This window comes from Pelophylax lessonae (assembly GCF_965119305.1).
Source record: "Pelophylax lessonae genome assembly, chromosome: 4".
Lineage (NCBI taxonomy): Eukaryota > Metazoa > Chordata > Amphibia > Anura > Ranidae > Pelophylax > Pelophylax lessonae.
Window position 1 is genome coordinate 521,772,281 of NC_138771.1, and position 23,778 is coordinate 521,796,058.

Here is a 23,778-nt window from a genome sequence, read left to right on the forward strand (position 1 = left end):
TGCATTCTGTATATAACCCACTTCTGAACCCAGCACTCTTTACATAGCACACCCCAGATACAACCAGCCCTTTGAGGGCAACTATACTGCTGATGCGGCCCGCAATGAAATTGAGTTTGACACCCCTGCCCTAAGATCGAAGGGTTGCAATGCAGACTACATTCCACTCACCTTGGCTTTTCCTTAAAGTGGAAACTTACAATCCTTTATCTCTCTTTAACAACAAATTATTCTTGGACTGGACACAACTAACCCTCATCTGACTACCATAGTACAAAAAGACAACAAGAACATTGCAAAAAAATATTGCATTGGAACAGTCCAATAGTCCTGGAAGCTACTTGTCGATGTTATGTTCTGACATGTGTATTCACTACATGCGAAATGGAGAGAGACACCTTCCAACTCAAAGTATTTAGGAACAGGATACTAGCATTTTAAAACAAACAGTAATATAGTAATCTGTGGACAATGGACTAGCATGACAGCCAAGGAATTAGTATTTTGTAGGAAAACAGATTAGTTATAGTAATGGCCACCTACAGTCTACATATTTTTACCCAACGTCTCATTCCTACTTAAAATTTGCTGCCCCACTACAAGTGAGTAGACAGAGCCCTGTGTAAGCTCAGAATAGATCTCAGTCGGAGCTTACACGGGGCTAAGGAAGCCCCCAACCCACTGTATGCAGGAACACCCTGTCTTGTTCGCTCCGGAGATCGACTATGAACTATGATATGTGGTGTGCAGAGAGCAGCGCACATGACCACAACTAACATGCATTGCTCATTTCAAATAAACAGAAGTGAGGAGGAGAATTCAAGATTCAGGAGCTTCGGAGGATGTTACAATGGAGTAGAAAAATTGGGTAAGAAACAACTCAAAAGAAATGAATTACAGGGATGTGTATGGATTATTTTTAGGCGTATGCGACAGTGCCACAGACACCAGATGAATAACTTCGAGAATTTGGTACAAAAACAGATCACTGCTTACCCTGGCTTTGATAGAACATCAAAGGGCAATGATATTCAAAATTTAGCAGCGCTGGTCTATAGCAACCCTCTATATTTCCACTAATATCTCCCACAGTGTCACAAATATCTCATTCTAGGATACGACTCACAATTCATATGTAAAAAGTGCTAGTGCAAAAACAAATATTTCATAAGCTATAGTGTGCAAACAATACATATACATAAAGTGCAATTGTACGCTGCTGCAAAATCTAATGTGCAAACAATTCATAGACAAAGTACTACAGTGCAACTATCAAATCAACTATCATTATTGAAAGTGCCAAAAATACATATAAATCTCAGGAATCAATAAAAAGAGTCAATGTTGTATCAAACAATAAAGTCCCAAACAGCCAAATCTTGTGCTTTGTTAGATGTAATTAATGTTCCCAGAAGTGCTTCTCATGCCACTGTGCACAACACATCCATTGTGATCCTTCACCATTCTTACTAAATTCATTGGGCAAGCTATAAATCAGCTACTGCGCAAACACAGGTCCACTCAATGATTGATGGCTCCACTCCAGACACAGCTTTTTACAATAAACACTCTCGCATAGATCATCATCATGCATAAAAAGAGGAAAGAGAAAAGAAAACTTCCATGGTGTGAGATCATCTAAAACCAGGTTTTTATTAAAAATAATCAAATCCACTCACATATTCAAAGTGTCCTCCAGACACTAGGGTAAATGGCTCAATCATATATCCCAGGGCTTGACAAATTTGCCTGAAATCTAGGAGCCAGCTAAAAAAGTTAGGAGCCAGTTTTTTTTATTTTTTTTTTTTAACCGGTTGCCGACCGCCGCACGACTATATACTGCGGCGGTCAGCCCCGGCCAGGCAGAGTGACGTATCGGTACGTCACTCGCCTGTCACTGACTTGCGAGCCTATCGCGGGCGGGCGCGCGCCCGCCGAGGCGCGCGCCCGCCGCGGCTCGTTCACAGGCAAGTCAGTGCGTGTGACCGGCGGACTCGATGTCCGCCAGTCACACTGCGATCGCTCCTGTGAAGGGAGAAAGACAGAGCAGCTTGTGTAAACAAGCTGCCTGTCAGTTCTCCCTGTGTAAAAGTAAAGATCTGACCGTTCTACTATGTAGAACGGTTGATCTTTGCTTTTACACCAATAGGAATGTCCCTACACAGTAGAAAGCACGCCCCTAGGACACACTTAACCCCTCCCTGTCCAATAAAGTTAACCCCTTCCCTGCCAGTGTCATTTTTGCAGTAACAGTGCATATGTATAGCACTGATTACTGCAGTAATGTCACTGGTAACCCCAAAAGTGTCAAAAATGTCAGTCAAGGGTCCGATCTGTCCGCCGCAATGTCGCAGTACCGAAAAAAAAATCGCAGATCGCCGCCATTACGCGTTAAAAAAAAAAACACCAAAAATGACAAAAATCTTTCTCTTTGTTAGTAAACGCGATAACTTTTGCGCAAACCAATCAAAATACGCTTTTTGCGATTTTTTTTTACCAAACATAGGTAGCATAAAACAAATTGGCCGAAAAATGTTAAAAAATTTTGATTTTTACTTTTTTTTTTGGGGAATTTCATATAAAAAAATGTGAAAAATATTGTTATTTTTGCAAAATTTACGCTCTTTTTTTGTTTATAGCGCGTGATCAAAAAATCACACAGGTGATCAAATACCACCAAAAGAAAGCTCTGTTTGTGGGAAAAAAAGGACGTCAAATTCGTTTAGGTACAGCGTCGCACGACCGCGCAATTGTCCGTTAAAGTCACGCAGTAAAAAAATCGCAAAAAAACCCCTGGTCCTTTAGCAGCCAAATCCTCCGGGGCTTAAGTGGTTAAACTAACAACCAAGCTTTATTTAATAAAACGGATACTAAATTTACACATAAATACGACTAGAACCCCACTCTCCTCTATAGCGCAATTGGATGGAAACAGACTGTATGTCTCTTTCCATCCGATGCCATCTGATCCGATCCACGGGATGGATAGAAAATAGAACCACCATCCGTCTGTTTTTGGCAGACAGGATCAGATGGCGGCAGATTACTGCTCCATAGAGGAGAATGAAGGGTCCGATCAGGTCTGCCTGAAAAACTGACAGGCGGACCTGATCAGACTGCCCGTGTGAGAGGGGCCTTCGGCTGTGGCACGGCGATGAGGGAAAAAAAAAAAAGATATATTATATATATATATATATATATATATATATATATATATATATATATATATATATATATATTTTTTTTTTAATAATAAGAATTGAAAAAAAAAAAAAACACATTTATTTTTTTAATAATTAAAAAAAAAAAAGAAAAAAATTATTATTTCTTTTTTTTAAATTTAAAAAATAAATTAATAATACCACACTCCCTGTCCACTTACCTTTAAGCAAAGGTAACTGGATAGGGAGAGGAAGTCTGCAAAAACTTCCCTCTCATCTCCTCTTTGGAAGGAGATGGGAAGGCATTGAGAACAAGGCAGTGGAAACAGTCATTAATCCCGGCCACCACAAGAGGGCGCCAGTTCCCCATTGGAAGCCTCATCTCACAGAAGAAGGCCGAAAAGCCGGGGCCTCAATTTTTGGACAGCGCGGAAGTCTGTGCACTCGGGGAGGAGGTGGGGGGCGCAAAAAGGACAGGACACCTCCCGCAGGGCACCCCAGACGCCAGGTCGCTAATTCTAGTCGCAAATGCGACCTGGCGCCCGGGGTTTATCGAGCCCTGATATAGCTTATCGTCTCCGGTCGGTGATATAAGCCACGAGTATGATGTCGGCATGCACAGTGACGTCAGCACCCTTGCCCCATTATACCTGTTTCATCGTGCAGAGCCACTCTGAGGACGTCGCATGACAAAACGCATAGGGCGGGGCAAGGAACCTGACACCACTGCACACGCCGACATCGTTTTTGTGGCTCGGATCACCAGCAGGGGACAATAGCCTATACGATTGAGCGTTTACCCTAGTGTCGGGAGGACACTTTGAATATGTGAGTGGATTTGGATTATTTTTAGAGACTAAAGAGAACGGCTTAGTGTGATTTTGAATTTCAGGGGTGGGTTTTTTTTTTTTTTTCATAGTAACGCTGGTCCAGCCTGAGATCCAGGTATGATTTTTATTGCATACAGTTGGCCAAGCTGGACCACTGTAATTATGCAATAAAAAACCATACCTGGTTTTTAAATAATAATAATATTTTTAAATAATTAACATGATATAATTGCACAGAGCAGCCCTGGACCTCCTCTTTCTGGGGTCCTCTGCCAACGTTCTTGGCTCACTCCTGAGCTGGGCTGTCTTGTCTATAGACACACATAGCGCTGCTCAGCACCCCCCCCCCCCTCCTCCTCACTGTATTTGATTGACAGCAGAAGGAGAAAATGGCTCTTGCTGCTATTAGTCAAGCTTGTGAGGGCAGGGAGAAGGCCAGCAACCAGGCACAGTGCTAGATCGATAAAGGAGTCAGGTGTGGAAGGTTTTTTTACTTTCATTCAGAGAATGCACATACCATAACACATATCCATGAGGTAAAAGGGTGGGCTTTAAAGCTGCACATGAGTCACTGGGCAGCCAGTGTTTCTGTGCCAACAGCGTTCTCACAGACAAGATTGCCACATACAGCGCTTGGTCCCCACCAAAAATTGGTAGCCGTGGGTTTGGCTCCTGATCATGTAACTACTGTAACTGCCAATCACAGTGGTCACATGGCTGCCAATCCTTCATGTCCCAGGTGTTAAGAATATTTAAAGGGATCCTGGGATGGAGGGAAGGGGTTAAACAAAATGGCGATTGTTAGGTATACACAGTGCTTTGACAAACTAAATGTCATTTCATTAGGGCTTGCGTCTCTTGTACCAACCGTTTAACCTGCGCACATGACAATACAAATGTCGCTTTAAGATGCACACCACTTATCCTCAAATGTTTATTATAGCTCATATACGGAATGAGAAGGGCGCCATTTAATTCACCACCAGAGAAGATGGCCTGTGAAATGACCCTTAATTACAGGCTACGCAAACCTTCAAAAGAAGGCTGGAGTCTGAGTGAGGACCCGGCAATACGCCACTGCAAAAGATCTCTATTAAATCTGCAAAACAATTAAAAGATGTTTCAGCGCTTCTTTTGTTTGGTTTTTAAATAAAACACGTCGTCCCGAGATCTGATGTTTTCCAGCACTTTTCACTCTGCTGCCACAACCAAAAATATCACCTACTTATTAGGTAGGGAGGTACCACACTGAGCAAGTCTCAGCTGAACCAAACTTCATGACCTGGTGTGACCCAGCAGAGATAGCAGCTTCGTATTACAGGCGTGTGCTGCTGTGCCCGATCACCAGTATTTCCTGCAAACATTTTTTCACAGGTTTGTTGTGGCGATTTTTTGGCACAGTGTCTGTTAACGCCAAACAATCTGTTGTTGGCATATCCCAGAATTATTCCTTAAAGGTTAAATCCATACAGATTTTAACCACTTGTCGGCCGCCCGCCGCAGATATACTGCGGCAGGCTGGCTTGCTGTGAGAATCGGCGTACAGGTACGTCGGTTCGTGGGAGCGATCCTGGGGGCAAGCGCGTGCCTCCAGCGCTACACACTCCGGCCCCCACTAGGCAGCGGGGATGCCAATCCACAAGACCGGCAGAAACGATTGCCACCAGGCACCCACAATCGCTCCCCGATGAGAGGGAAGGGCGGTCAGCTGTTGTAAACACAGCAGACCGTTGTTCTCTCTGAAATGATCACAGAGCGCCTGTGTTCCTCCTATTTAGGATCACAGGTCTCTGTGTTCATTTCACTCCCCCATACAGTTAGAAAACACCACCTAGGCTCACACGTACCCCCTTTGATCACCACTGGGTTAACTTCTTCCCTGGCAATGTCATTAGTACAGTAACAGTGCATATTTTTAGCGCTGATTACTGTAGTAATGTCACTGGTCCCCCCAAAAGTGTCAAAAATGTCAGTTAGGTGTCTGATCTGTCCGCCGCAATGTCGCAGTCACACTAAAAATTGCAGATCGCCGCAAATCAATCAAAATATGCTTATTGAGATTTTTTTTACCAAAAATATGTAGCAGAATACAAATTAGCCTAAATAGGAGGAAAAAATTAGATTGTCTATTTTTTTTTTTTTCGGGGGGGGGGGGGGGTGTTATATAGCAGAAAGTAAAAAATTTTTTTTTTTTTCAGAATTGTCGCTTTTTTTGTTTATAGCACAAAAAAAAAAAAAAAAAAAAAAAAAAAAAAAAATCGCACAGGTGATCAAATACCACTAAAAGAAAGCTCTATTTGTGGGGAAAAAAGGACATCAATCTTATTTAGGTACAGCATCGCGCGACCGCGCAGTTTTTCATTAAAATAACGCAGTGGCGAATAACAAAAAACTGCCTGGTCATTAAGGGGGAAAACCTTCCAGTCCAGAAGTGGTTAAAGACACAAATTAGTACACTAATAAAAAATAAAAATTTTAAAAAATAGGAAACTCTACATGTAAGGTTCTAAGCAAGGGCCATAGAGTACGCTGTGTGAGTCCTAACAACATTGGACACTAGACGGCAATAATCGCCTGTATCCTAGCAACATAGTACACTAGGTCTATCCCATTTCGGTCGAAAACGGGTCATATATACCGAAAATCATAGCTGCCAACTGTCCAGTTTTTGATGGGACAGTCCCGCCAAATAGGACCTTGTTCCAGCTAACTTACTCTGCCAGGACTTGTCCCGTGCAGTGCGGGAGCATGGGGGATGCTGGAGGAGCCACCTGACCTTGTTTTTCCCCCAACGGTGTCCCCCTGCTCCAGCCGCCATCTTCAGGCTCAGGATGGCCGGCGGGCGCCTGTGATTGGGCGAATATGGCGGGGGCTGGCCTGTACCTGTCCAGTCACGGCGTAGCGTGGGTGGTGCATGCGTGGGTGGCGGTTTCTTCTGGAGCCGGGCCCCGCCCTCGCAGTCTCAAACCAGTACGCTCAGCCTCAGCACACCAGCTGTCCTCATCTCCGGTGTTCCGTGAGAATTACCTACCCGTGAGAAAAACCTACCCTCGTCACTTCCGGTTGCACGGCACTGTGTGTAATGCGGCGTTTACATTAAAACAGCTGGGCTGCAATACGAGTGATCTCCACTCCTGTCCCTGTCACTTCCCTCATCTCGGCTACTAAATATAAAAGTGGCGGCGGGTGTATGAGAACATAAATCACGGAGCCGAGACGCGCTTTTATATTTACTAGCCAAGATCAGGGGAGTGACAGGGACAGGAGCGGAGATGACTTATATTGCAGCACACTTGTTTTAATGTAAGCGTGGCGTGGGTAGGTTTTTTTCACGGACACCGTGATAATTTCCTACTAGTGCGCATGCGCCCTAGTCAGGTCCTCAGCTGTTACATTAGGTATCCGGGGCTGTGAGCATGCGCAGTGCTGCGCTGCTCAGCTGTTCCTGGCCGGAAGTGACGAGGGTAGGTTTTTCTCACGGGGTAGGTAATTCTCACATTACACCGGATCCAACCGCGGACGTTCTTCCTCTTACTGTAAGTGAGTGCCAGCAGATAATTGTCACTAAAGGATCTGATAGATCCTCTAATAGAAAGTTAACAGAGTTACAGAAGTAAGTGACTGCTAGAGGAAGAGAGCAGAGTGCTGTTTATTAGAGAAGAGTGGGGAACAAAAGAGAGATATTGGAGAAAATGAGGGGATGCCTGGGATGCTAGAGAGGGACTAGTCTCAGCAGTGCCATAAAACAAAAATTCTGTCTGGAAGAGAAAGATAGAGAACAGAAAGAGAATACAAAAACACTGTCTCTGTATTCTTTCCCTGTTCCTTATCTTTCTCTTCCAGACAGATTTTTTGTTTTATGGCACTGCTGAGACTAGTCCCTCTCTAGCATCCCAGGCATCCCCTCATTTTCTCCAATATCTCTCTTTTGTTCCCCAATGTACTAGAAAATCTATTTTAAAATAATGTGGGGGGGGGGGGTCATTATCGGCTTCGGTTTTCAGCCAAGGGCATCCTGAATTTTCCGGTTCTGTCTCGGCCCAGAATTTTCATTTCGGTGCATCCCTAGTACAGCACAAATGTACACTTTTGGAGTACAAGAGCCAAAGTCGGCTCTTGTACTCCAAAAGTGTACATTTGTCCTAGCAACAGAAAGACTTTTGGCAGCTTATTTTAGAAGCCACCTATATCCTAGCAATGGGGGGCACCAGGCGACAATAGCCATCTGCATCCTAGCAAAATAAGACACTAGACTGCAACAGTTGCTTGTGCCCTAGCAACAAGGACACTTCCCTGAGACAATGGCTGCATCCTAGCAACAGGGCAATTTACGATGTACACATGTAAACATTGCTAAACCACCTTCCGCCCACCATATTGTGAATTGACAGGTGCAGGGCATGTCTCTCTCATTCTGGGACAATGTCATATGATGCCGCCCCACTCACACTGCGGGGGCGCGCATAGATCGGTGGTGCGCTTTGCCCCTGGGACACGGCGTATTACCGATCTCGGTAAAGAGCCAATGACGAGGCTCTTTACCCATGTGATCAGTTTTGTCCAATCACAGCTGATCACACGTAAACAAAGAAATGCCGGTTAGCGGCATTTCCTCAAAGATAATCAGTGCTGCCCTAACAGTGCCTGCTCATCAGTGCAGCCTCATAATCGCACATCAGTGGAGAAAAATGACTTATTTATAACATTTTATAACAGAAACTAAGAACCCCCCCCCCCTTTATAAAAAAAAAAAGAAAAAAAAACAAGTGGTAATTAAATATCACCAAAAGAAAGCTCTGTCTATCTCAAAAAACAATAAAAGTTGAATTTAGTTACAGTGTAGCATGAACACGCAATTGTCATTCAAAGTGCGACAGTGCTGAAAGCTGAACATCGGAAGGGGGTTAAAAGTGCCCAGTAGGCAAGTCAGTAAACAGAGCCCCTTTTATGCAGGATTTTGATACCATCAAAATCCTGCATACGATTTGAGGCATTTCCATACGCCTGTGTGTATGAGCCCTAAAAGTGACATTTTTTGTTCACAAACTGCGGACAGGGATCTTTCATTTAGCAGCGATACCACTATGGCCGCTAAATTTGAAAACCCAAGCTGAGTTACTACTTCTCAGCAAAAGGTTTTTTAGGTAGAATGGCTCCGTACACATGGATGAAGGGAAGTTCTAGCTCCACCATGCTGAACTGAACATGGCTTACAGCCTTGGTGAGCTCTGGTGATGTATACCCTTTCCAGTCCTCCTTCATTTCTTTAAAAAACCCCTGTCACCATTCTAAAAAGTTGCAGGAAAAAGCATAAAAAAAAAAATCAAAAGCTGGATGGTGTCCCCTGTCTAGCAGCAGTGAGGATTGATGCCTAGGTTTGTTACAACAAACAACATTACATTCATTTCAATGTACGCGGTTAGGGTTCCTCTCTGCTGCTTATGCGCCAGCAGTGCCAGGGAACGGTTTGCAGTGACAGGAGTTCAGCAGGAATATCATAATGCTCAGGTCATCACGTTCCTGTTTAATGGGTCATCTGGACATTGATTAACAATGGATCATTATATCTGGAAGATATAGTCAATGGTGGATTTACACAGTGGGACATTTTTATTTTTTTTCTGGCTGGAAGGTTTTTATATTGAACTTTTTTTTTTTTTTTTGGGAATGAGTAAATCTATTGTTAGTGTTGTCATTCAGCAATGTAAATCCATAATCAATTCTAATGAACAATGCCCCAACTACCCACCTACATAAACATGATGACCGGCACCAATCTTCTCTCACTACAAACGGCAGCAACCTGGCTGGCTGCTGAATTTTGGTAAACTGATCAGCGATGCTGGCCGACGCTGCTGGCCCAATATGATCAGAACCATATGTGATCAATGACATCGCCCAGGAGCTGTCAGCCTCCATTTTTACAAACAGAAGCAGGCATAGGGAAGGAACTGTCGTTTAACTGTCAATTCTTCTTTCAAAATGTCACTTTTGCTTTAGTACATTAATGCAAAAACAATGCTACTCGTGCCCTAAAAAAAAAATAAAAAAAAAAAAAAAACATGATTTGGATCCCATAGACTTCAATGGGGTTCAGGTTTGCAAATTTCAGGCCAAACACAAGGCCGTTCGCTCATCACTACATGTGACAGTACCAGACTTATCCAGTAAGGGAATGGGCACTGGCACACCAGCTAATCAGAATGTATCCTTCAAGGATCAGACAACCAAGATCTGATTCAATGCTGAGGCTTACTGCACTTAACACAGCACTATCGCTCTGCCAGCCTGGATAAGCCTGCAGACTCACTACGGCCCAGTCACGGGTCTCTTCTGCGTCATGGAGCACACAGATGGTTTCTTGTGTGTCGTCGGCTGCCTGCTAAAACTCTGTAGGTGGCTTTGCCAGTGCCAAGTTCAGCCAGGACATGCAAAGCCAATGATATAACGTCATTGGAAAGTAACACCCTAGTTCCCATGATAGGAAAATGCAGAGGTAAATTAGGCTGACTGAGCTCAAAGAGCAAAACTGGGCAACAGATTCAGGGCCCATTTGCATCCAAGGGCTCTCCTGAGCATTTCCACGCAGGAGAAAATTACTCCAAACTGCCATCCAGTAACATCTGTGGAAGGTCGCTTTAAGATGTACAAGTGGGAAAAAGTGGGTCCGCGGCATTTCATATTTAAAAAGGGATAGTTCATCTTTACCAAAAACTGCAGATGCTCATATAAGGGACATCTGTAGATAAAAACAAACTGCGCAGCTTTGATTAAAATTAAGAAAATGCCCTTGCTATAGGTGTAGGCCATTTCCGTACCTCATGAAGCCTGACATGGAAACTCCCAGGACATTGCTAAGTGAGGCCCAGCTGTTACTGTTTACCATTAAATCTGAGAGAGCTCTTTCTCAGATTTAAACCCCCTCACATGCGCTCTCTCTTCCCTGATGCAGTCGCTCTGAGCTCAGCATTTGAGAGCTCAGTCCGGTGATAAAGAAGGTGAACATTAATAGTTGGGCCTCTTTAGCAACGTCCGGGAGTTTTCAAGTCGGGCTTCATGAGGTATGTAAATAGCCCACACCTATAGCAAGGGCATTTTTCAACTTTAGTTAGGCTGCACAATTCGTTTTTATCTACAGACATCCCTTTGCTGCATAGGCAGTTTTTTGGTAAAGATGAGAGAACGCTTTATTTGGCGGAGATCACACGCAAACATGTGGCCTCTCGACGGCCAGGCCTTGGTGCAGAGCAGCCGCATATTTGCATGCAATAGCGCCAAAAGAGCTGTCCTAGAAGTGCGCGCCCTGGGCACTACTGGCACAGTTACTGGCAGCTCACTGAAAGCTCTCCATCGCTGCTTGCAATCGGGAGTTTTCAGATCATGTGACCGCCAATCACAGTGGTCACATGGCCATAAGCCCTGCCCCACCTCCTGGAAATCCAAACCCCTTAAAGGCCTGGCAGGAGCCAGGGCCAACGTGTTAAACTAAAACTGTCTCCAAAGAATCAAACAGGCTGCAAAGTTCTCTCAGTACAGGTTTTCGTTAAGGATGTCATCACACCGACACGCTAAATTATGTTACAATGCAGGATTAATGTGCATTATGCCATGCATTAGGATAGTTCAGTAATTTACAATGGCTGCAACACACTGCAATGGGAGAAAAACCAATGTTACAAAAAAATACAAGACATGCAGATTTTTCTGTGCTGCAGTATAGGTCAATTAGTACCCAATATGCATGTGCATTGGTATGCTCTTTAAAATAAATGCTACTGTAAGGCATGGCACAAAGTGCATTGCGTTTGCTGCGCTGTGGTGACATGAGGTAAATATGCTTTTAGCTGTGAAGCCAGCCTGAAGAGTTTTGATGAAAAAAGAACAGTTGTCTTAGGAAACCAACACTTTTTTGGACAGAATGCAGAGATTTTAGACCCCTTGTCAAGTATATATTGCCATCCTTGTCCTTTTTAGGGCCTATTGGTCACTAACTGCAGGTCACATGCATAAGGATGTATAAAATACTGTGTTCAGATCCCAATGGTCTACAGTTTTATACAGAACTGAACGTAACAAGATTGTATGCTATGGGCCAAGTCACAGAGCTATGCTTCGGTTATTGCTCTGTAGTGTTGAGCTGTGTAAAATTTTGACATTTTACGAAGTATGCATGTGAAGGTTTGTGTGAAAAAATACATGGGGCTAACATAAATGGACATGGCCAAATGCACTGCTGCCTAGTAAATGGTTCATTCAGAGCCACATGTAAACATCAACAAAATGTAGGCATTCGCAGTGGTGCAATAACCTTGGCTTCAAGTAACCTAGAATGACTGAAAGCCGAGGTCATTTTGCACCAGCACAGCCATTCCTGCCTAGTGAACGACTGCGCTCTGAGCCACTGGCTGAGGGCGCTGATTAGGAGCTGGTTGGCTACTGGTTTTCCAGCATACTTGGCCAGCTTCTGTCAGACCGGCTGGCATACAAATATGGGCTGAATGTCAGAGAATTTTGTTTGAACGGGCCAATGTCGGCCGGCATTCGGCCCGTCTGTACGGGCTTAAGAGCCAATACAGCTGACTGTGCACATCCCAACTCATATGGACATACCGTGCAGGTCTATAAAATTCGAGATACACTACGGACAATTTTTATGCAGGTTTTATCTAACAGCTCTGCCAGAAAGACTCTGCATAAATTTCAGTACCTGTTTGCAGAAGCCCATAATAGTCTCAGAAGCATCTCAAACTGATGCCACTGACCATAGGGAGATTTCCCTTTACTTCCTGTGTGGTCAGCAGGACGGGAAGGGAGAGGAAAATGTTAGAGGAAAATGTAGAACATATGCTTCACCATTTCAAACCACAATCAAAGCATATTTCAAATCACATCGAAAAGAACTACTAATTCTAACCCTTCTCCATTCTATATAAAAAAGTGAAAGAGGATGATCCTCTAATTACAACATAGGTTTCTATTGAAGTTTTATCCACTAGCAAGTGTCTTGGCGGATTCCTCAAGTCCCACAGACGCTCTCCAAAATCTGTTGAAGGTCTTTCTAGAAGAGTGGAGGCAGTTGAAGCAACAAGCGAGGGCTAACTTCATATTAATGGCCATTGGAATAAAATGTCCAACAAGCTCATATAGGCATGATGGTTAGGTGCCCACAGTCTTTCACACATATAATGTATAACGTATTTACTACAAAACTTTATAATGGCTTGTGTTTTGCAAATGCAGAAATGCCAATATGCCTTTAGCCCAGCTCATTATAAAATCTGGAGCAAGGAACATTGGAATTGTTGCCCAGGAACATACCTGGATAGAGAAAACGTAAAGTGAAGCTGTTGCCTTGACCTGGGCTGTTCAGGGCTACAATGATGTCCTCCCCAGCAGCCTGTACCTACTTCCCGGTTACCAAATATAGCGTCCAGGAGTGAAGAAAGAATGCTCCTTAATATTTCTAAATTATTCTAGTATCATGGGTGCACAAGCTTTGGCCCTCCAGCTGTTGCAGAACTACAAGTCCCATCATGCCTCTGCCTTTGGGAGTCATGCTTGTAACTGTCAGCTTTGCAATGCCTCATGGGACTTGTAGTTCTGCAACAGCTGGAGGGCTACAAGATGAGCACCCATGCATCTAGTTGGAGTTTACACAAGGCAGAGGACTCCCAACTCAAACCAACGGGGCATCAGAACAAGCGCAAGTGAGTCGTATGCTTGGTATTCCGGTACTCTCCTCGCCCCTGGCACTGATCTGAGTGGTGGGGCAGAAGATAAATGAGTCTGTGCTGCTAGGGAGGGGGCAAACAAAAAAAAAACATTAAGCTTATAGTCCAAATGAGGGACAGTGCCTTCATGTGAGATGTCATCATGCTGTTCTTGATGATATTTAGCCTCCTTTATCAAAGCGCCTGGCAATAGATGTGTTACAAAATAATAAAAAAAGAGTGCGCCAAATCTCTGACCATAAAAATCACAATGAAAGCAAACAATAAAAGTGATAAAGAATATCAGCATCAATAAATAAATGCACTAATAAAGTGGAAAAATAAGACATATTCAATATAAAATTTAACAATGATATAATAGAAATTCAAGTCCACTCCCAAAAGAGATATACAGGGCTCCACTAGGGTGCCAATATTGTGTGACAATGAAAGTCCACTCCCGAAATAATATTTTAGGGCTCCACTAGGAGGCCAGTGTAGAATATTTTGTGAAAATTAAATGCCACATTTCCACACATTTTATTCCCAACCACCTCGGACATAGATATATGAATTCCCTTACCAGATAACCAGGATCTCCAGATTATAAGAGATCACTAGAGCAAGACACACCATATAGGAATCACACCAGGGTATGGTAACAACCTCCACCCCTACCAGGTCTTCCACTGGCTCTCTGGAAAGTGAAATTCTCTGCAGTAAGATTCAAAGGAAAATACAAAGGACCATAGAGTAATATTGCTAAAAACACCAATTTATTTCATGCAACTATACCCACAAGCATCTCAGGGTAACAAATTCTCACACACACCACCAGCAGGTGTGATGACGACATAGGCCACTAGCCCATCCATACGCGTTTCATCTATGCAAGGGACATCCTCAGGGGACATAAAAGATGTGTTATAGGCAGTCTGCGTTGCCTTACAGAAACCAATTCAATTTTTAATTTGTAACCTCTCTTGCTGGAATAGAGAATCTGGTTGGTTACGGCAGAACAACACAGCCTGTCCTTCATCAGGTATTTTACAAATAGGACTAACGGTTGGGAGCGGTTACAGAACTCCCTGTGCAGTGAACCTTCCATAGGCTCATCTTCTGAACATGGGTTGTCATATTTTCACAAGCTCAGAAATAATATGCGGAGTACCCAGATTAAGCACAGGGCTGTGGGGACAGCTGCTCACCAGCACCAATGGGGATGGCTCTAGAACAGCTAGGGCCCCACTGATTCTCACAGCCCACAAATCCCACTTGTACCTGTGGCATTTCCACTGCCCAGCAACCAAAAAGCTTACAAACCTAACTATTTCTCTAGATCACTTTACAGAATAAATAGAAACTCCTAACTGCCTACTAAGAGCACCAGTGCTATGCATTTCTTTTACCCTTACTGCTGGTTCACACTACCGCGACTTGTCAGGCGACTTGGTCGTTATTTATTTATTTTACTAGTAATGGCAGCGATCTGAGGTTTTTTGCGGGCCAGCGACATTGCAGGGGACAGATCGGACCCCTGACTGACATTTTTGACACTTTTGGGGGACCAGTGACATTACTACAGTAATCAGTGCTAAAAATATGTTACTGTAATAATGACACTCTCAGGGAAGGGGTTAACACTGTGGGTGATCAAGGGGTTAAATGTGTACCTAAGGGCGTGTTTCTAACTCGGGGGGGCGTGGCTTGTGAAATCACCACAAAGACCTGTGTTCCTATATAGAAGGATCAAAGGCGCTCTGTGATCATTTCAGAGAGAAGAATGGTCAGCTGTGTTTACAACAACCGACCGTCCTCTCTCAGCGGTGAACGATCGCAATCAGAGCCGCCTGCCTGCTGCATCGGCGGCGGCACGGGCTTGCCCCCTAGCTACCTGCGTGCGACCGACGTATAGCTACCGTATAGGATAACTGCGGTGGGTGGTCCTTAAGCGGTTAAAGGATAAGTGCAGTCCAAAACGAACGCTAAACTTGCTCTTTGCCACATTCTAAGACTGTTCTATGCAACCCTGTAAAGCAAAAAATCACTGTACTTACCCATTCTGCAACCAATCCAGTCCAGTCCCACGCTGCTCTGTCAGTGGCAGCCTCAGTCTGGAGGTGGGTGCAGGAGAGGCACTCGACAGCGGAAGCCCCATAATAAGTCTATGGGTGACGTCAATTCCCATTCATTTCACAGACGTTGTCGGTACTCACCAGCACAGAGCTTCCATTGCTGGAGACCGGATCAGTTGTAGAAAAGGTACTGTAAGTACTGCGATTTTTGCTTTACAGGGTTAGATAGAATAGTCCTAGAATGTGGCAAAGAGCAGATTTAGCGTTAGTTTGTTTTTGACTGGACTTATCCTTTAAATCTAAACTCCAGGCACAAAAAACTTTAATTTAAATAAAATCCTCAATAGCCACAAAGGAAATAAATACACTTTGTGTGCACCAAATGTCTTTGTAAACCAAGATTTTACCTTGTAAAAGTAGCAGTGACATCACCACTGTGCTATACATAGCCTGCGCATAGAGCAGAGCTGTGGGAGGGGTCCAACAGGCCCCACCCACTACAAGCTGCCTGCAGAAAACTACAGGAGGGGGGAGGAGACAAGACCAGTCACCCTGCACAAGGAGAGAGAGCAGCAGTGACCGGTCTTTATGACTGGAAGCTTCTGCACTGAGGTAAAGTCTCACACTGGATTACTGCACAGATCTGGAAGAAATACAGAAAGAACACTGAGATTCAAGTAAGAATATACACGGATCTTGCATTTAGACAACATTTTCTTATCCCGGAGTTTAGCTTTAATCTATCAGATTTCCATCATTTTCACTTGTTATTAGAATTACAAATTGAAGGGCGAAGTGGCAAAACAAAGGCATTTTTATAGTATGCAACACAGGGATGAACATTATTGGTAGCGATTTCAGGTAAAACATAGAAGGCTTATTTTGATGTTTTGGGTATGCCGATTCTTTGGTGCCCATTCACACCTATGTGTGCGCATGTTAACCCACATTAATCTATGTTTTAGGTTTTAATGTCTAGTTCCCACGTACCCTGAGCAAGGGTCAATGCACAAAAAAACATACCCGACTATTTTCTGGAATACACAGCAGACAGCACACTACAACGCATGCATACTCACATCTATTAGTTGGGTGTATAGTTTACTGCAGTGACATGTAGAGGGCCTATTATAAATGAATGCATATGTAGTGCATGTTAACACATGGTCACATGCAAGAAGGTGTAAATAAAGGCCAAGCATCACTTGTTTAGTCACACTGAGAAGGTTTTTCATGCTGGCCACAACATGGCATAAGCAACCTATGTCCAATAGCAACACTTGTACACCTAATTACATTAGTCATATGGTGATGGACATAGTAAAAGATCAGCCATATTGATATCACCATGTCAGGCACACACATAGGTGGGATACACTGTACTACTGGTAACAGAGACTCCACATATACACACTGCCCTCCCTTCTATGCATCCCTTCCCATCCCCCAGCTTTACAACAAGCCATAATGTGTCTAAGGGGCTTTCCTGTTCTGCAAGTCTCAAGGTTTAAAGGGCACGTTGGGGGATGTCCTAGACACAGCAATAGTCAGAGCACATGATGTGTAAATAGGCAACATCTTTGCTCATTCTGGTGAGGACTACGTGCTATGGGCACAGGCTGCCAGCATAATTACTTTATAAAGGGGAGTTGCAGATTAGGGACACAGACTGCCATTAGAAATAGCCTAAGTAAGCTACATGCTATGGGCACAGGCTGCCAGCAGAAATGCCCTACCTACGGGCACAGGCTGCCAGCATGAATACCTTATCAAGGGGAGTTGCACATCAGGGACACAGACTGCCAGTAGAAATAGCCTAAGTAAGCTACATGCTATGAGCACAGACTGCCAGCAGGTATGCCCTACCTACGGGCACAGGCTGCCAGCATGAATACATTATCAAGGGGAGTTGCAGATTAGGGACACAGACTGCCAGTAGAAATAGCCTAAGTAAGCTACATGCTATGGGCACAGGCTGCCAGCAGGAATGCCCTACCTACGGGCACAGGCTGCCAGCATGAATACCTTATCAAGGGGAGTTGCAGATTAGGGACACAGACTGCCAGTAGAAATAGCCTAAGTAAGCTACATTCTACGGGCACAGGCTGCCAGCAGGAATGCCCTACCTACGGGCACAGGCTGCCAGCATGAATACCTTATCAAGGGGAGTTGCAGATTAGGGACACAGACTGCCAGTAGAAATAGCCTAAGTAAGCTACATTCTACGGGCACAGGCTGCCAGCAGGAATGCCCTACCTACGGGCACAGGCTGCCAGCTTGAATAACTTATCAAGGGGAGTTGCACATCAGGGACACAGACTGCCAGTAGAAATAGCCTAAGTAAACTACATGCTATGAGCACAGACTGCCAGCAGGTATGCCCTAACTACGGGCACAGGCTGCCAGCATGAATACCTTATCAAGGGGAGTTGCAGATTAGGGACACAGAATGCCAGTAGAAATGCCATACGTAAGCTACGTGCTGTGGGCACAGGCTGCCAGCAGGAATGCCCTACCTACGGGCACAGGCTGCCAGCAAGAGTACCCTATCTATAGGCACAGGCTGTGCCAGCATGAGTACCCTATCTATGGGCACAGGCTGCCAGCATGAATACCCTCGCTTTAGGAGTTACATGACAGGGACACAGGCTGCCAGTATGAAAAGCACATCCATGTAAGCTACATGCGATGAGCGCAGGCTGTCAGTATAAATACTCTAGCTATTTGAGTTGCATGCTAAGGGGCACAGGCTGCTAGCATGATTTCCCAAACTATGTAAGCTGCATACCATGGGCACAGGCTGCCAGCATGAATACCATGGCTATGGAAGCTATATGACATGCGCACAGGCTGTATACGCATGAATACCTTCAGTAAGCCACATGCCATGGGTGGAAGTATGAATACCCAAGCTATGGGAGTAACATATTATGGGCACAAGCTGCCAGGATAAATATCCTAGCTATGGGGGTGACATGCCAGGGGCAAAGGCTGCCAGCATGAATGCCTTGACTATGGAGGCGATATACCATAGGCACAGGCTGCCAACATGAATACCCCAGCTATGGGAGTTGTATGCTATGGGCACAAGCTGTTGAATACACACCATCTATGGGAGGGCCTACACTTTTTTCCTGAGCTGTCTATTTTTATAGACAACAAGCTTGAAGAGTGATAAAGGAAGCAGTAAAACCTGCTTTCCGATAAGGGAAGGGTGGTGGGGAGGGGACAGGCCAGTGAATGGTCTGGAGTGAAGTCCAGTACAGCCTTATTATTATGGTCTGTAGGTTTGGTGCAGTGAATGACAATAACCGAATGTCAGTTGTCAAATGGTTAGAAGACTACCGCAGTCATGGTGTCAGTTATGATCATGATCTTTACCAATGATTAGTGTTCCTTAAACTGTAACATATGGTACACAGACACACAAATCAAATTTTTTCTATCCATTCAGCTGAATCAAAATAGAATGCATTTGAAGTTTTCAGGCCCTTTTCAAACTGTTTTTCAGGTTAAATAATAATTTTTAAAAAATTCTAATTTTTTTCAGTTAAGGATTAAAATGCGTGTGGCTCCCCAAATATAAATTTCTATTAGAATGTTTTTATCTGTCTTCCTCAACTTCAAAACTGACTGATAACTGAAAAATATTTGTGGTTGTAAACATCTATAGTGTGTACTTATCCAGAGCACTGAGTGTCATTTCTGTCTGCTGCTTTGTTCCTCTGCTATCAGCATAAGTCATTTCTGACACCAAGGGAAAAAAGGTGACAGGGAAGGGATCTCCATCACACAGCCTGTGATTGACAGCCTCAGCTCTGTGTGGAGAGGGATGTGTTCCTTCCCTCCAATAAGCTCTCAGAGCTCTCCTCACTAAGCTTTGCAGTGCGTCATTTTAGCTTCCTGTTCCTTTTTTCTGACAGCTCAGACAAGCTTTATAAATTCTCTACTTTGAATTGATATAGATTAGAAAAGACTGCAGATAAATAGGTACAACTTATGTAGGGGGATTGGTTTCATCTGTGCATATCAAAGATGGTGAAAGAGGAGGTAAAGAAGGTGAACCTCTCCAACAGAGGTACCGACAGTAATAAAACCCAACAGGTGTTCTCATCCCTCTCCATTCTGTCAAAAACTACAAAAAAAAAGTCTTTAGTGATACTTTAAATCACTTTTGCAATAAAATATTGACTGAACTAGGTTTAAATTGAAGAAATATTGATATGTGTGTCGCTAGCATCAGGCTTGAGTATCAAATTTGGCTTTAGAAGCGTTAAAGGGCCAAGGTGGCGATGGAGAGTACCAATGGATAGTACCAATGTGCCGATGGATAGTACCACTTGCTCAGAGGTGTCAATTGTGGCTGTAGATAAGTTAAAGGGACAAGGTGGTGATGGATGGTACCGATGTGGCGATGGATAGTGCCAGTGTGGCGATGGACAGTGCCAGTGTGGCGATGGACAGTGGCGATGGATAGTGCCGATGTGGCAATGGAAAGTGCAATAGATGGTGGCGATGGACAGTGGCTATAGATAGTGCCGATGTAGCGATGGATGGTGCCGATGTGGCAATGGACAGTGACGATGGACAGTGCTAATGTGGCAATGGATGGTGCCAATGGACAGTGGCGATAGATAGTGCCGATGTGGCGATGGACCGTGGCGATAGATAGTGCCGATGTAGCGATGGACGGTGACGATGGACAGTGGCGATAGATAGTGCTGATGTGGAGATGGACCGTGGCGATAGATAGTGCCGATGTGGCGATGGACCGTGGCGATAGATAGTGCCGATGTGGCGATGGATGGTGCCGATGTGGCAATGGACGGTGACGATGGACAGTGGCGATAGATAGTGCCGATGTGGCGATGGACCGTGGCGATAGGTAGTGCCGATGGACAGTGCCTCTTGCTCAGAGGTGTCGGTTGAGGCTGTGCAAGGGTTACCAGCATTGGGTTACAGAGCAGGGTTATGGATGCTCCCTAGTGTTCTATTATTCATTGTCTATGGGTGTCTATGGTGATGAATACTAATATTAGATTACAGTAGATCTGCTGGGGCATTTAAAGGATAAATAGCATTACTGTACATTACTGTGGCCCTAAAAGGGTTAAAGATATGACATGTGTTATGGAAGGGCACCAATGGTATACATTGTCTATGGCTGTGGAGGAATCAATCCTATTAGGTTACATTGTATCCTCTGTAGAAGAGGTGATGGCATGGAGTGAGAGTTGTGTGTCGGTGATAACAGTACGGTATTATGATGGAAGGGGACTATTGATATCCTGATGGTGGTTGTACTCCTGACATGTGTGGGATGATGTCAGTACATGAGAGGTGGAAGGCTTATCTATGGGAGATGGATGGGAAGGACTGCAGGCTGTGAAGGGTTAATTGTCTATATGATGTCAGGGATGGAGGGTCACTAGTTCGGGCTATGAGAGGGTTAATGGTACAGAGTGTCTGTCCCCTCCTCTCTCTGAGGATATGGAAGGATGTGTGTATCTCTCTGTACAGGATCACCCAGGCTGTGATTATACGGGGTGTCAGCAGGGGAAGGGTAATGTGTGGGATATACGATGACAGCTCCTCCCCCTCTTATACCGATCGGTGATCACTGACCTCCCGGTGATCGGTGCTCTCCCTCCGCCCGGTGTCCGGCTCCTCTCTCCCGGTTCGTCCTTGTTTGTGCTGTCCTTTGACAGCGCCGGATGTGACGCCCGGAGGAGGCCGAGCCCCCCGTACACACCTCCCAGACCGGCCACTGTCACTGGCTGTAACCGGGGGAATGGGCGGAGCCGAGAGGGTTGGAGGCGGCACACTGTGCGCGTGCAGAGGGGAACGGGGCGTCAATGTGTATATGAGGAGGGGTGGGGGTTCTGACATCACTGTGTGTATGGGGGTGTAAACTAACATCACTGTGTGTATGGGGGGGTTATGACATCACTGTGTGTATGGGGGATACTGACATCACTGTGTGTATGGGGGATACTGACATCTCTGTGTGTATGGGGGCTAAAATAACATCACTGTGTGTATGGGGGGAGGGATACTGACATCACTGTGTGTATGGGGGGGGGGGGGGGATACTGACATCACTGTGTGTATGGGGGGGGGGGGGATACTGACATCACTGTGTGTATGGGGGGATACTGACATCACTGTGTGTATGGGGGGATACTGACATCTCTGTGTGTATGGGGGCTAAAATAACATCACTGTGTGTATGGGGGGGGGGGGGGGGATACTGACATCACTGTGTGTATGGGGGGGGATACTGACATCACTGTGTGTATGGGGGGATACTGACATCACTGTGTGTATGGGGGGATACTGACATCACTGTGTGTATGGGGGGATACTGACATCACTGTGTGTATGGGGGATACTGACATCACTGTGTGTATGGGGGGGGGGGGGATACTGACATCACTGTGTGTATGGGGGGGTTCTAACAACACTGTGTGTATGGGGGGGTACTGACATCACTGTATGTATGGGAGGATACTGATATCACTGTATGTATGGGGGGGGTACTGACATCACTGTGTGTATGGGGGGGATACTGACATCACTGTGTGTATGGGGGGGTTCTAACAACACTGTGTGTATGGGGGGGGGGGGGGTACTGACATCACTGTGTGTATGGGGGGGGGGGGGTTCTGACATCACTGTGTGTATGGGGGGTAAACTAACATTACTGTGTGTATGGGGGAGGGATACTGACATCACTGTGTGTATGGGGGGGATACTGACATCACTGTGTGTATGGGGGATACTGACATCACTGTGTGTATGGGGGGGTTCTAACAACACTGTGTGTATGGGGGGGTACTGACATCACTGTATGTATGGGAGGATACTGATATCACTGTATGTATGGGGGGGGTACTGACATCACTGTGTGTATGGGGGGGATACTGACATCACTGTGTGTATGGGGGGGTTCTAACAACACTGTGTGTATGGGGGGGTACTGACATCACTGTATGTATGGGAGGATACTGATATCACTGTATGTATGGGGGGGGTACTGACATCACTGTGTGTATGGGGGGGATACTGACATCACTGTGTGTATGGGGGGGTTCTAACAACACTGTGTGTATGGGGGGGGGGTACTGACATCACTGTGTGTATGGGGGGGGGGGGTTCTGACATCACTGTGTGTATGGGGGGTAAACTAACATTACTGTGTGTATGGGGAAGGGATACTGACATCACTGTGTGTATGGGGGGGATACTGACATCACTGTGTGTATGGGGGATACTGACATCACTGTGTGTATGGGGGGGGGATACTGACATCACTGTGTGTATGGGGGGGTTCTAACAACACTGTGTGTATGGGGGGGTACTGACATCACTGTATGTATGGGAGGATACTGATATCACTGTATGTATGGGGGGGGTACTGACATCACTGTGTGTATGGGGGGGATACTGACATCACTGTGTGTATGGGGGGGTTCTAACAACACTGTGTGTATGGGGGGGGGGTACTGACATCACTGTGTGTATGGGGGGGGGGGTTCTGACATCACTGTGTGTATGGGGGGTAAACTAACATTACTGTGTGTATGGGGGAGGGATACTGACATCACTGTGTGTATGGGGGGGATACTGACATCACTGTGTGTATGGGGGATACTGACATCACTGTGTGTATGGGGGGGGTTCTAACAACACTGTGTGTATGGGGGGGTACTGACATCACTGTGTGTATGGGGGGTACTGACATCTCTGTGTGTATGGGGGCTAAAATAACATCACTGTGTGTATGGGGGGGAGGGATACTGACATCACTGTGTGTATGGTGGGGGGATACTGACATCACTGTGTGTATGGGGGATACTGACATCACTGTGTGTATGGGGGGGATACTGACATCACTGTGTGTATGGGGGATACTGACATCACTGTGTGTATGGGGGATACTGACATCACTGTGTGTATGGGGGGGATACTGACATCACTGTGTGTATCGGGGGGTTCTAAC

At 45.2% G+C, this 23,778-nt stretch overlaps 2 protein-coding genes across 2 annotated transcripts in view; one reads left to right on the forward strand and one right to left on the reverse strand.

Annotated features, from left to right (window-relative positions):
• Positions 1 to 21,495, reverse strand: part of PPARA (peroxisome proliferator activated receptor alpha) — a 127,162-nt gene extending 105,667 nt beyond the window's left edge. The window contains exon 1 of the mRNA XM_082256172.1: positions 21,402 to 21,495. The gene's annotated coding sequence lies outside the window, so the exon portion shown is untranslated. The remainder of the gene's footprint in view (positions 1 to 21,401) is intronic.
• Positions 1 to 23,778, forward strand: part of DNM1L (dynamin 1 like) — a 497,546-nt gene that overhangs the window by 438,149 nt on the left and 35,619 nt on the right. The window lies entirely within an intron of this gene.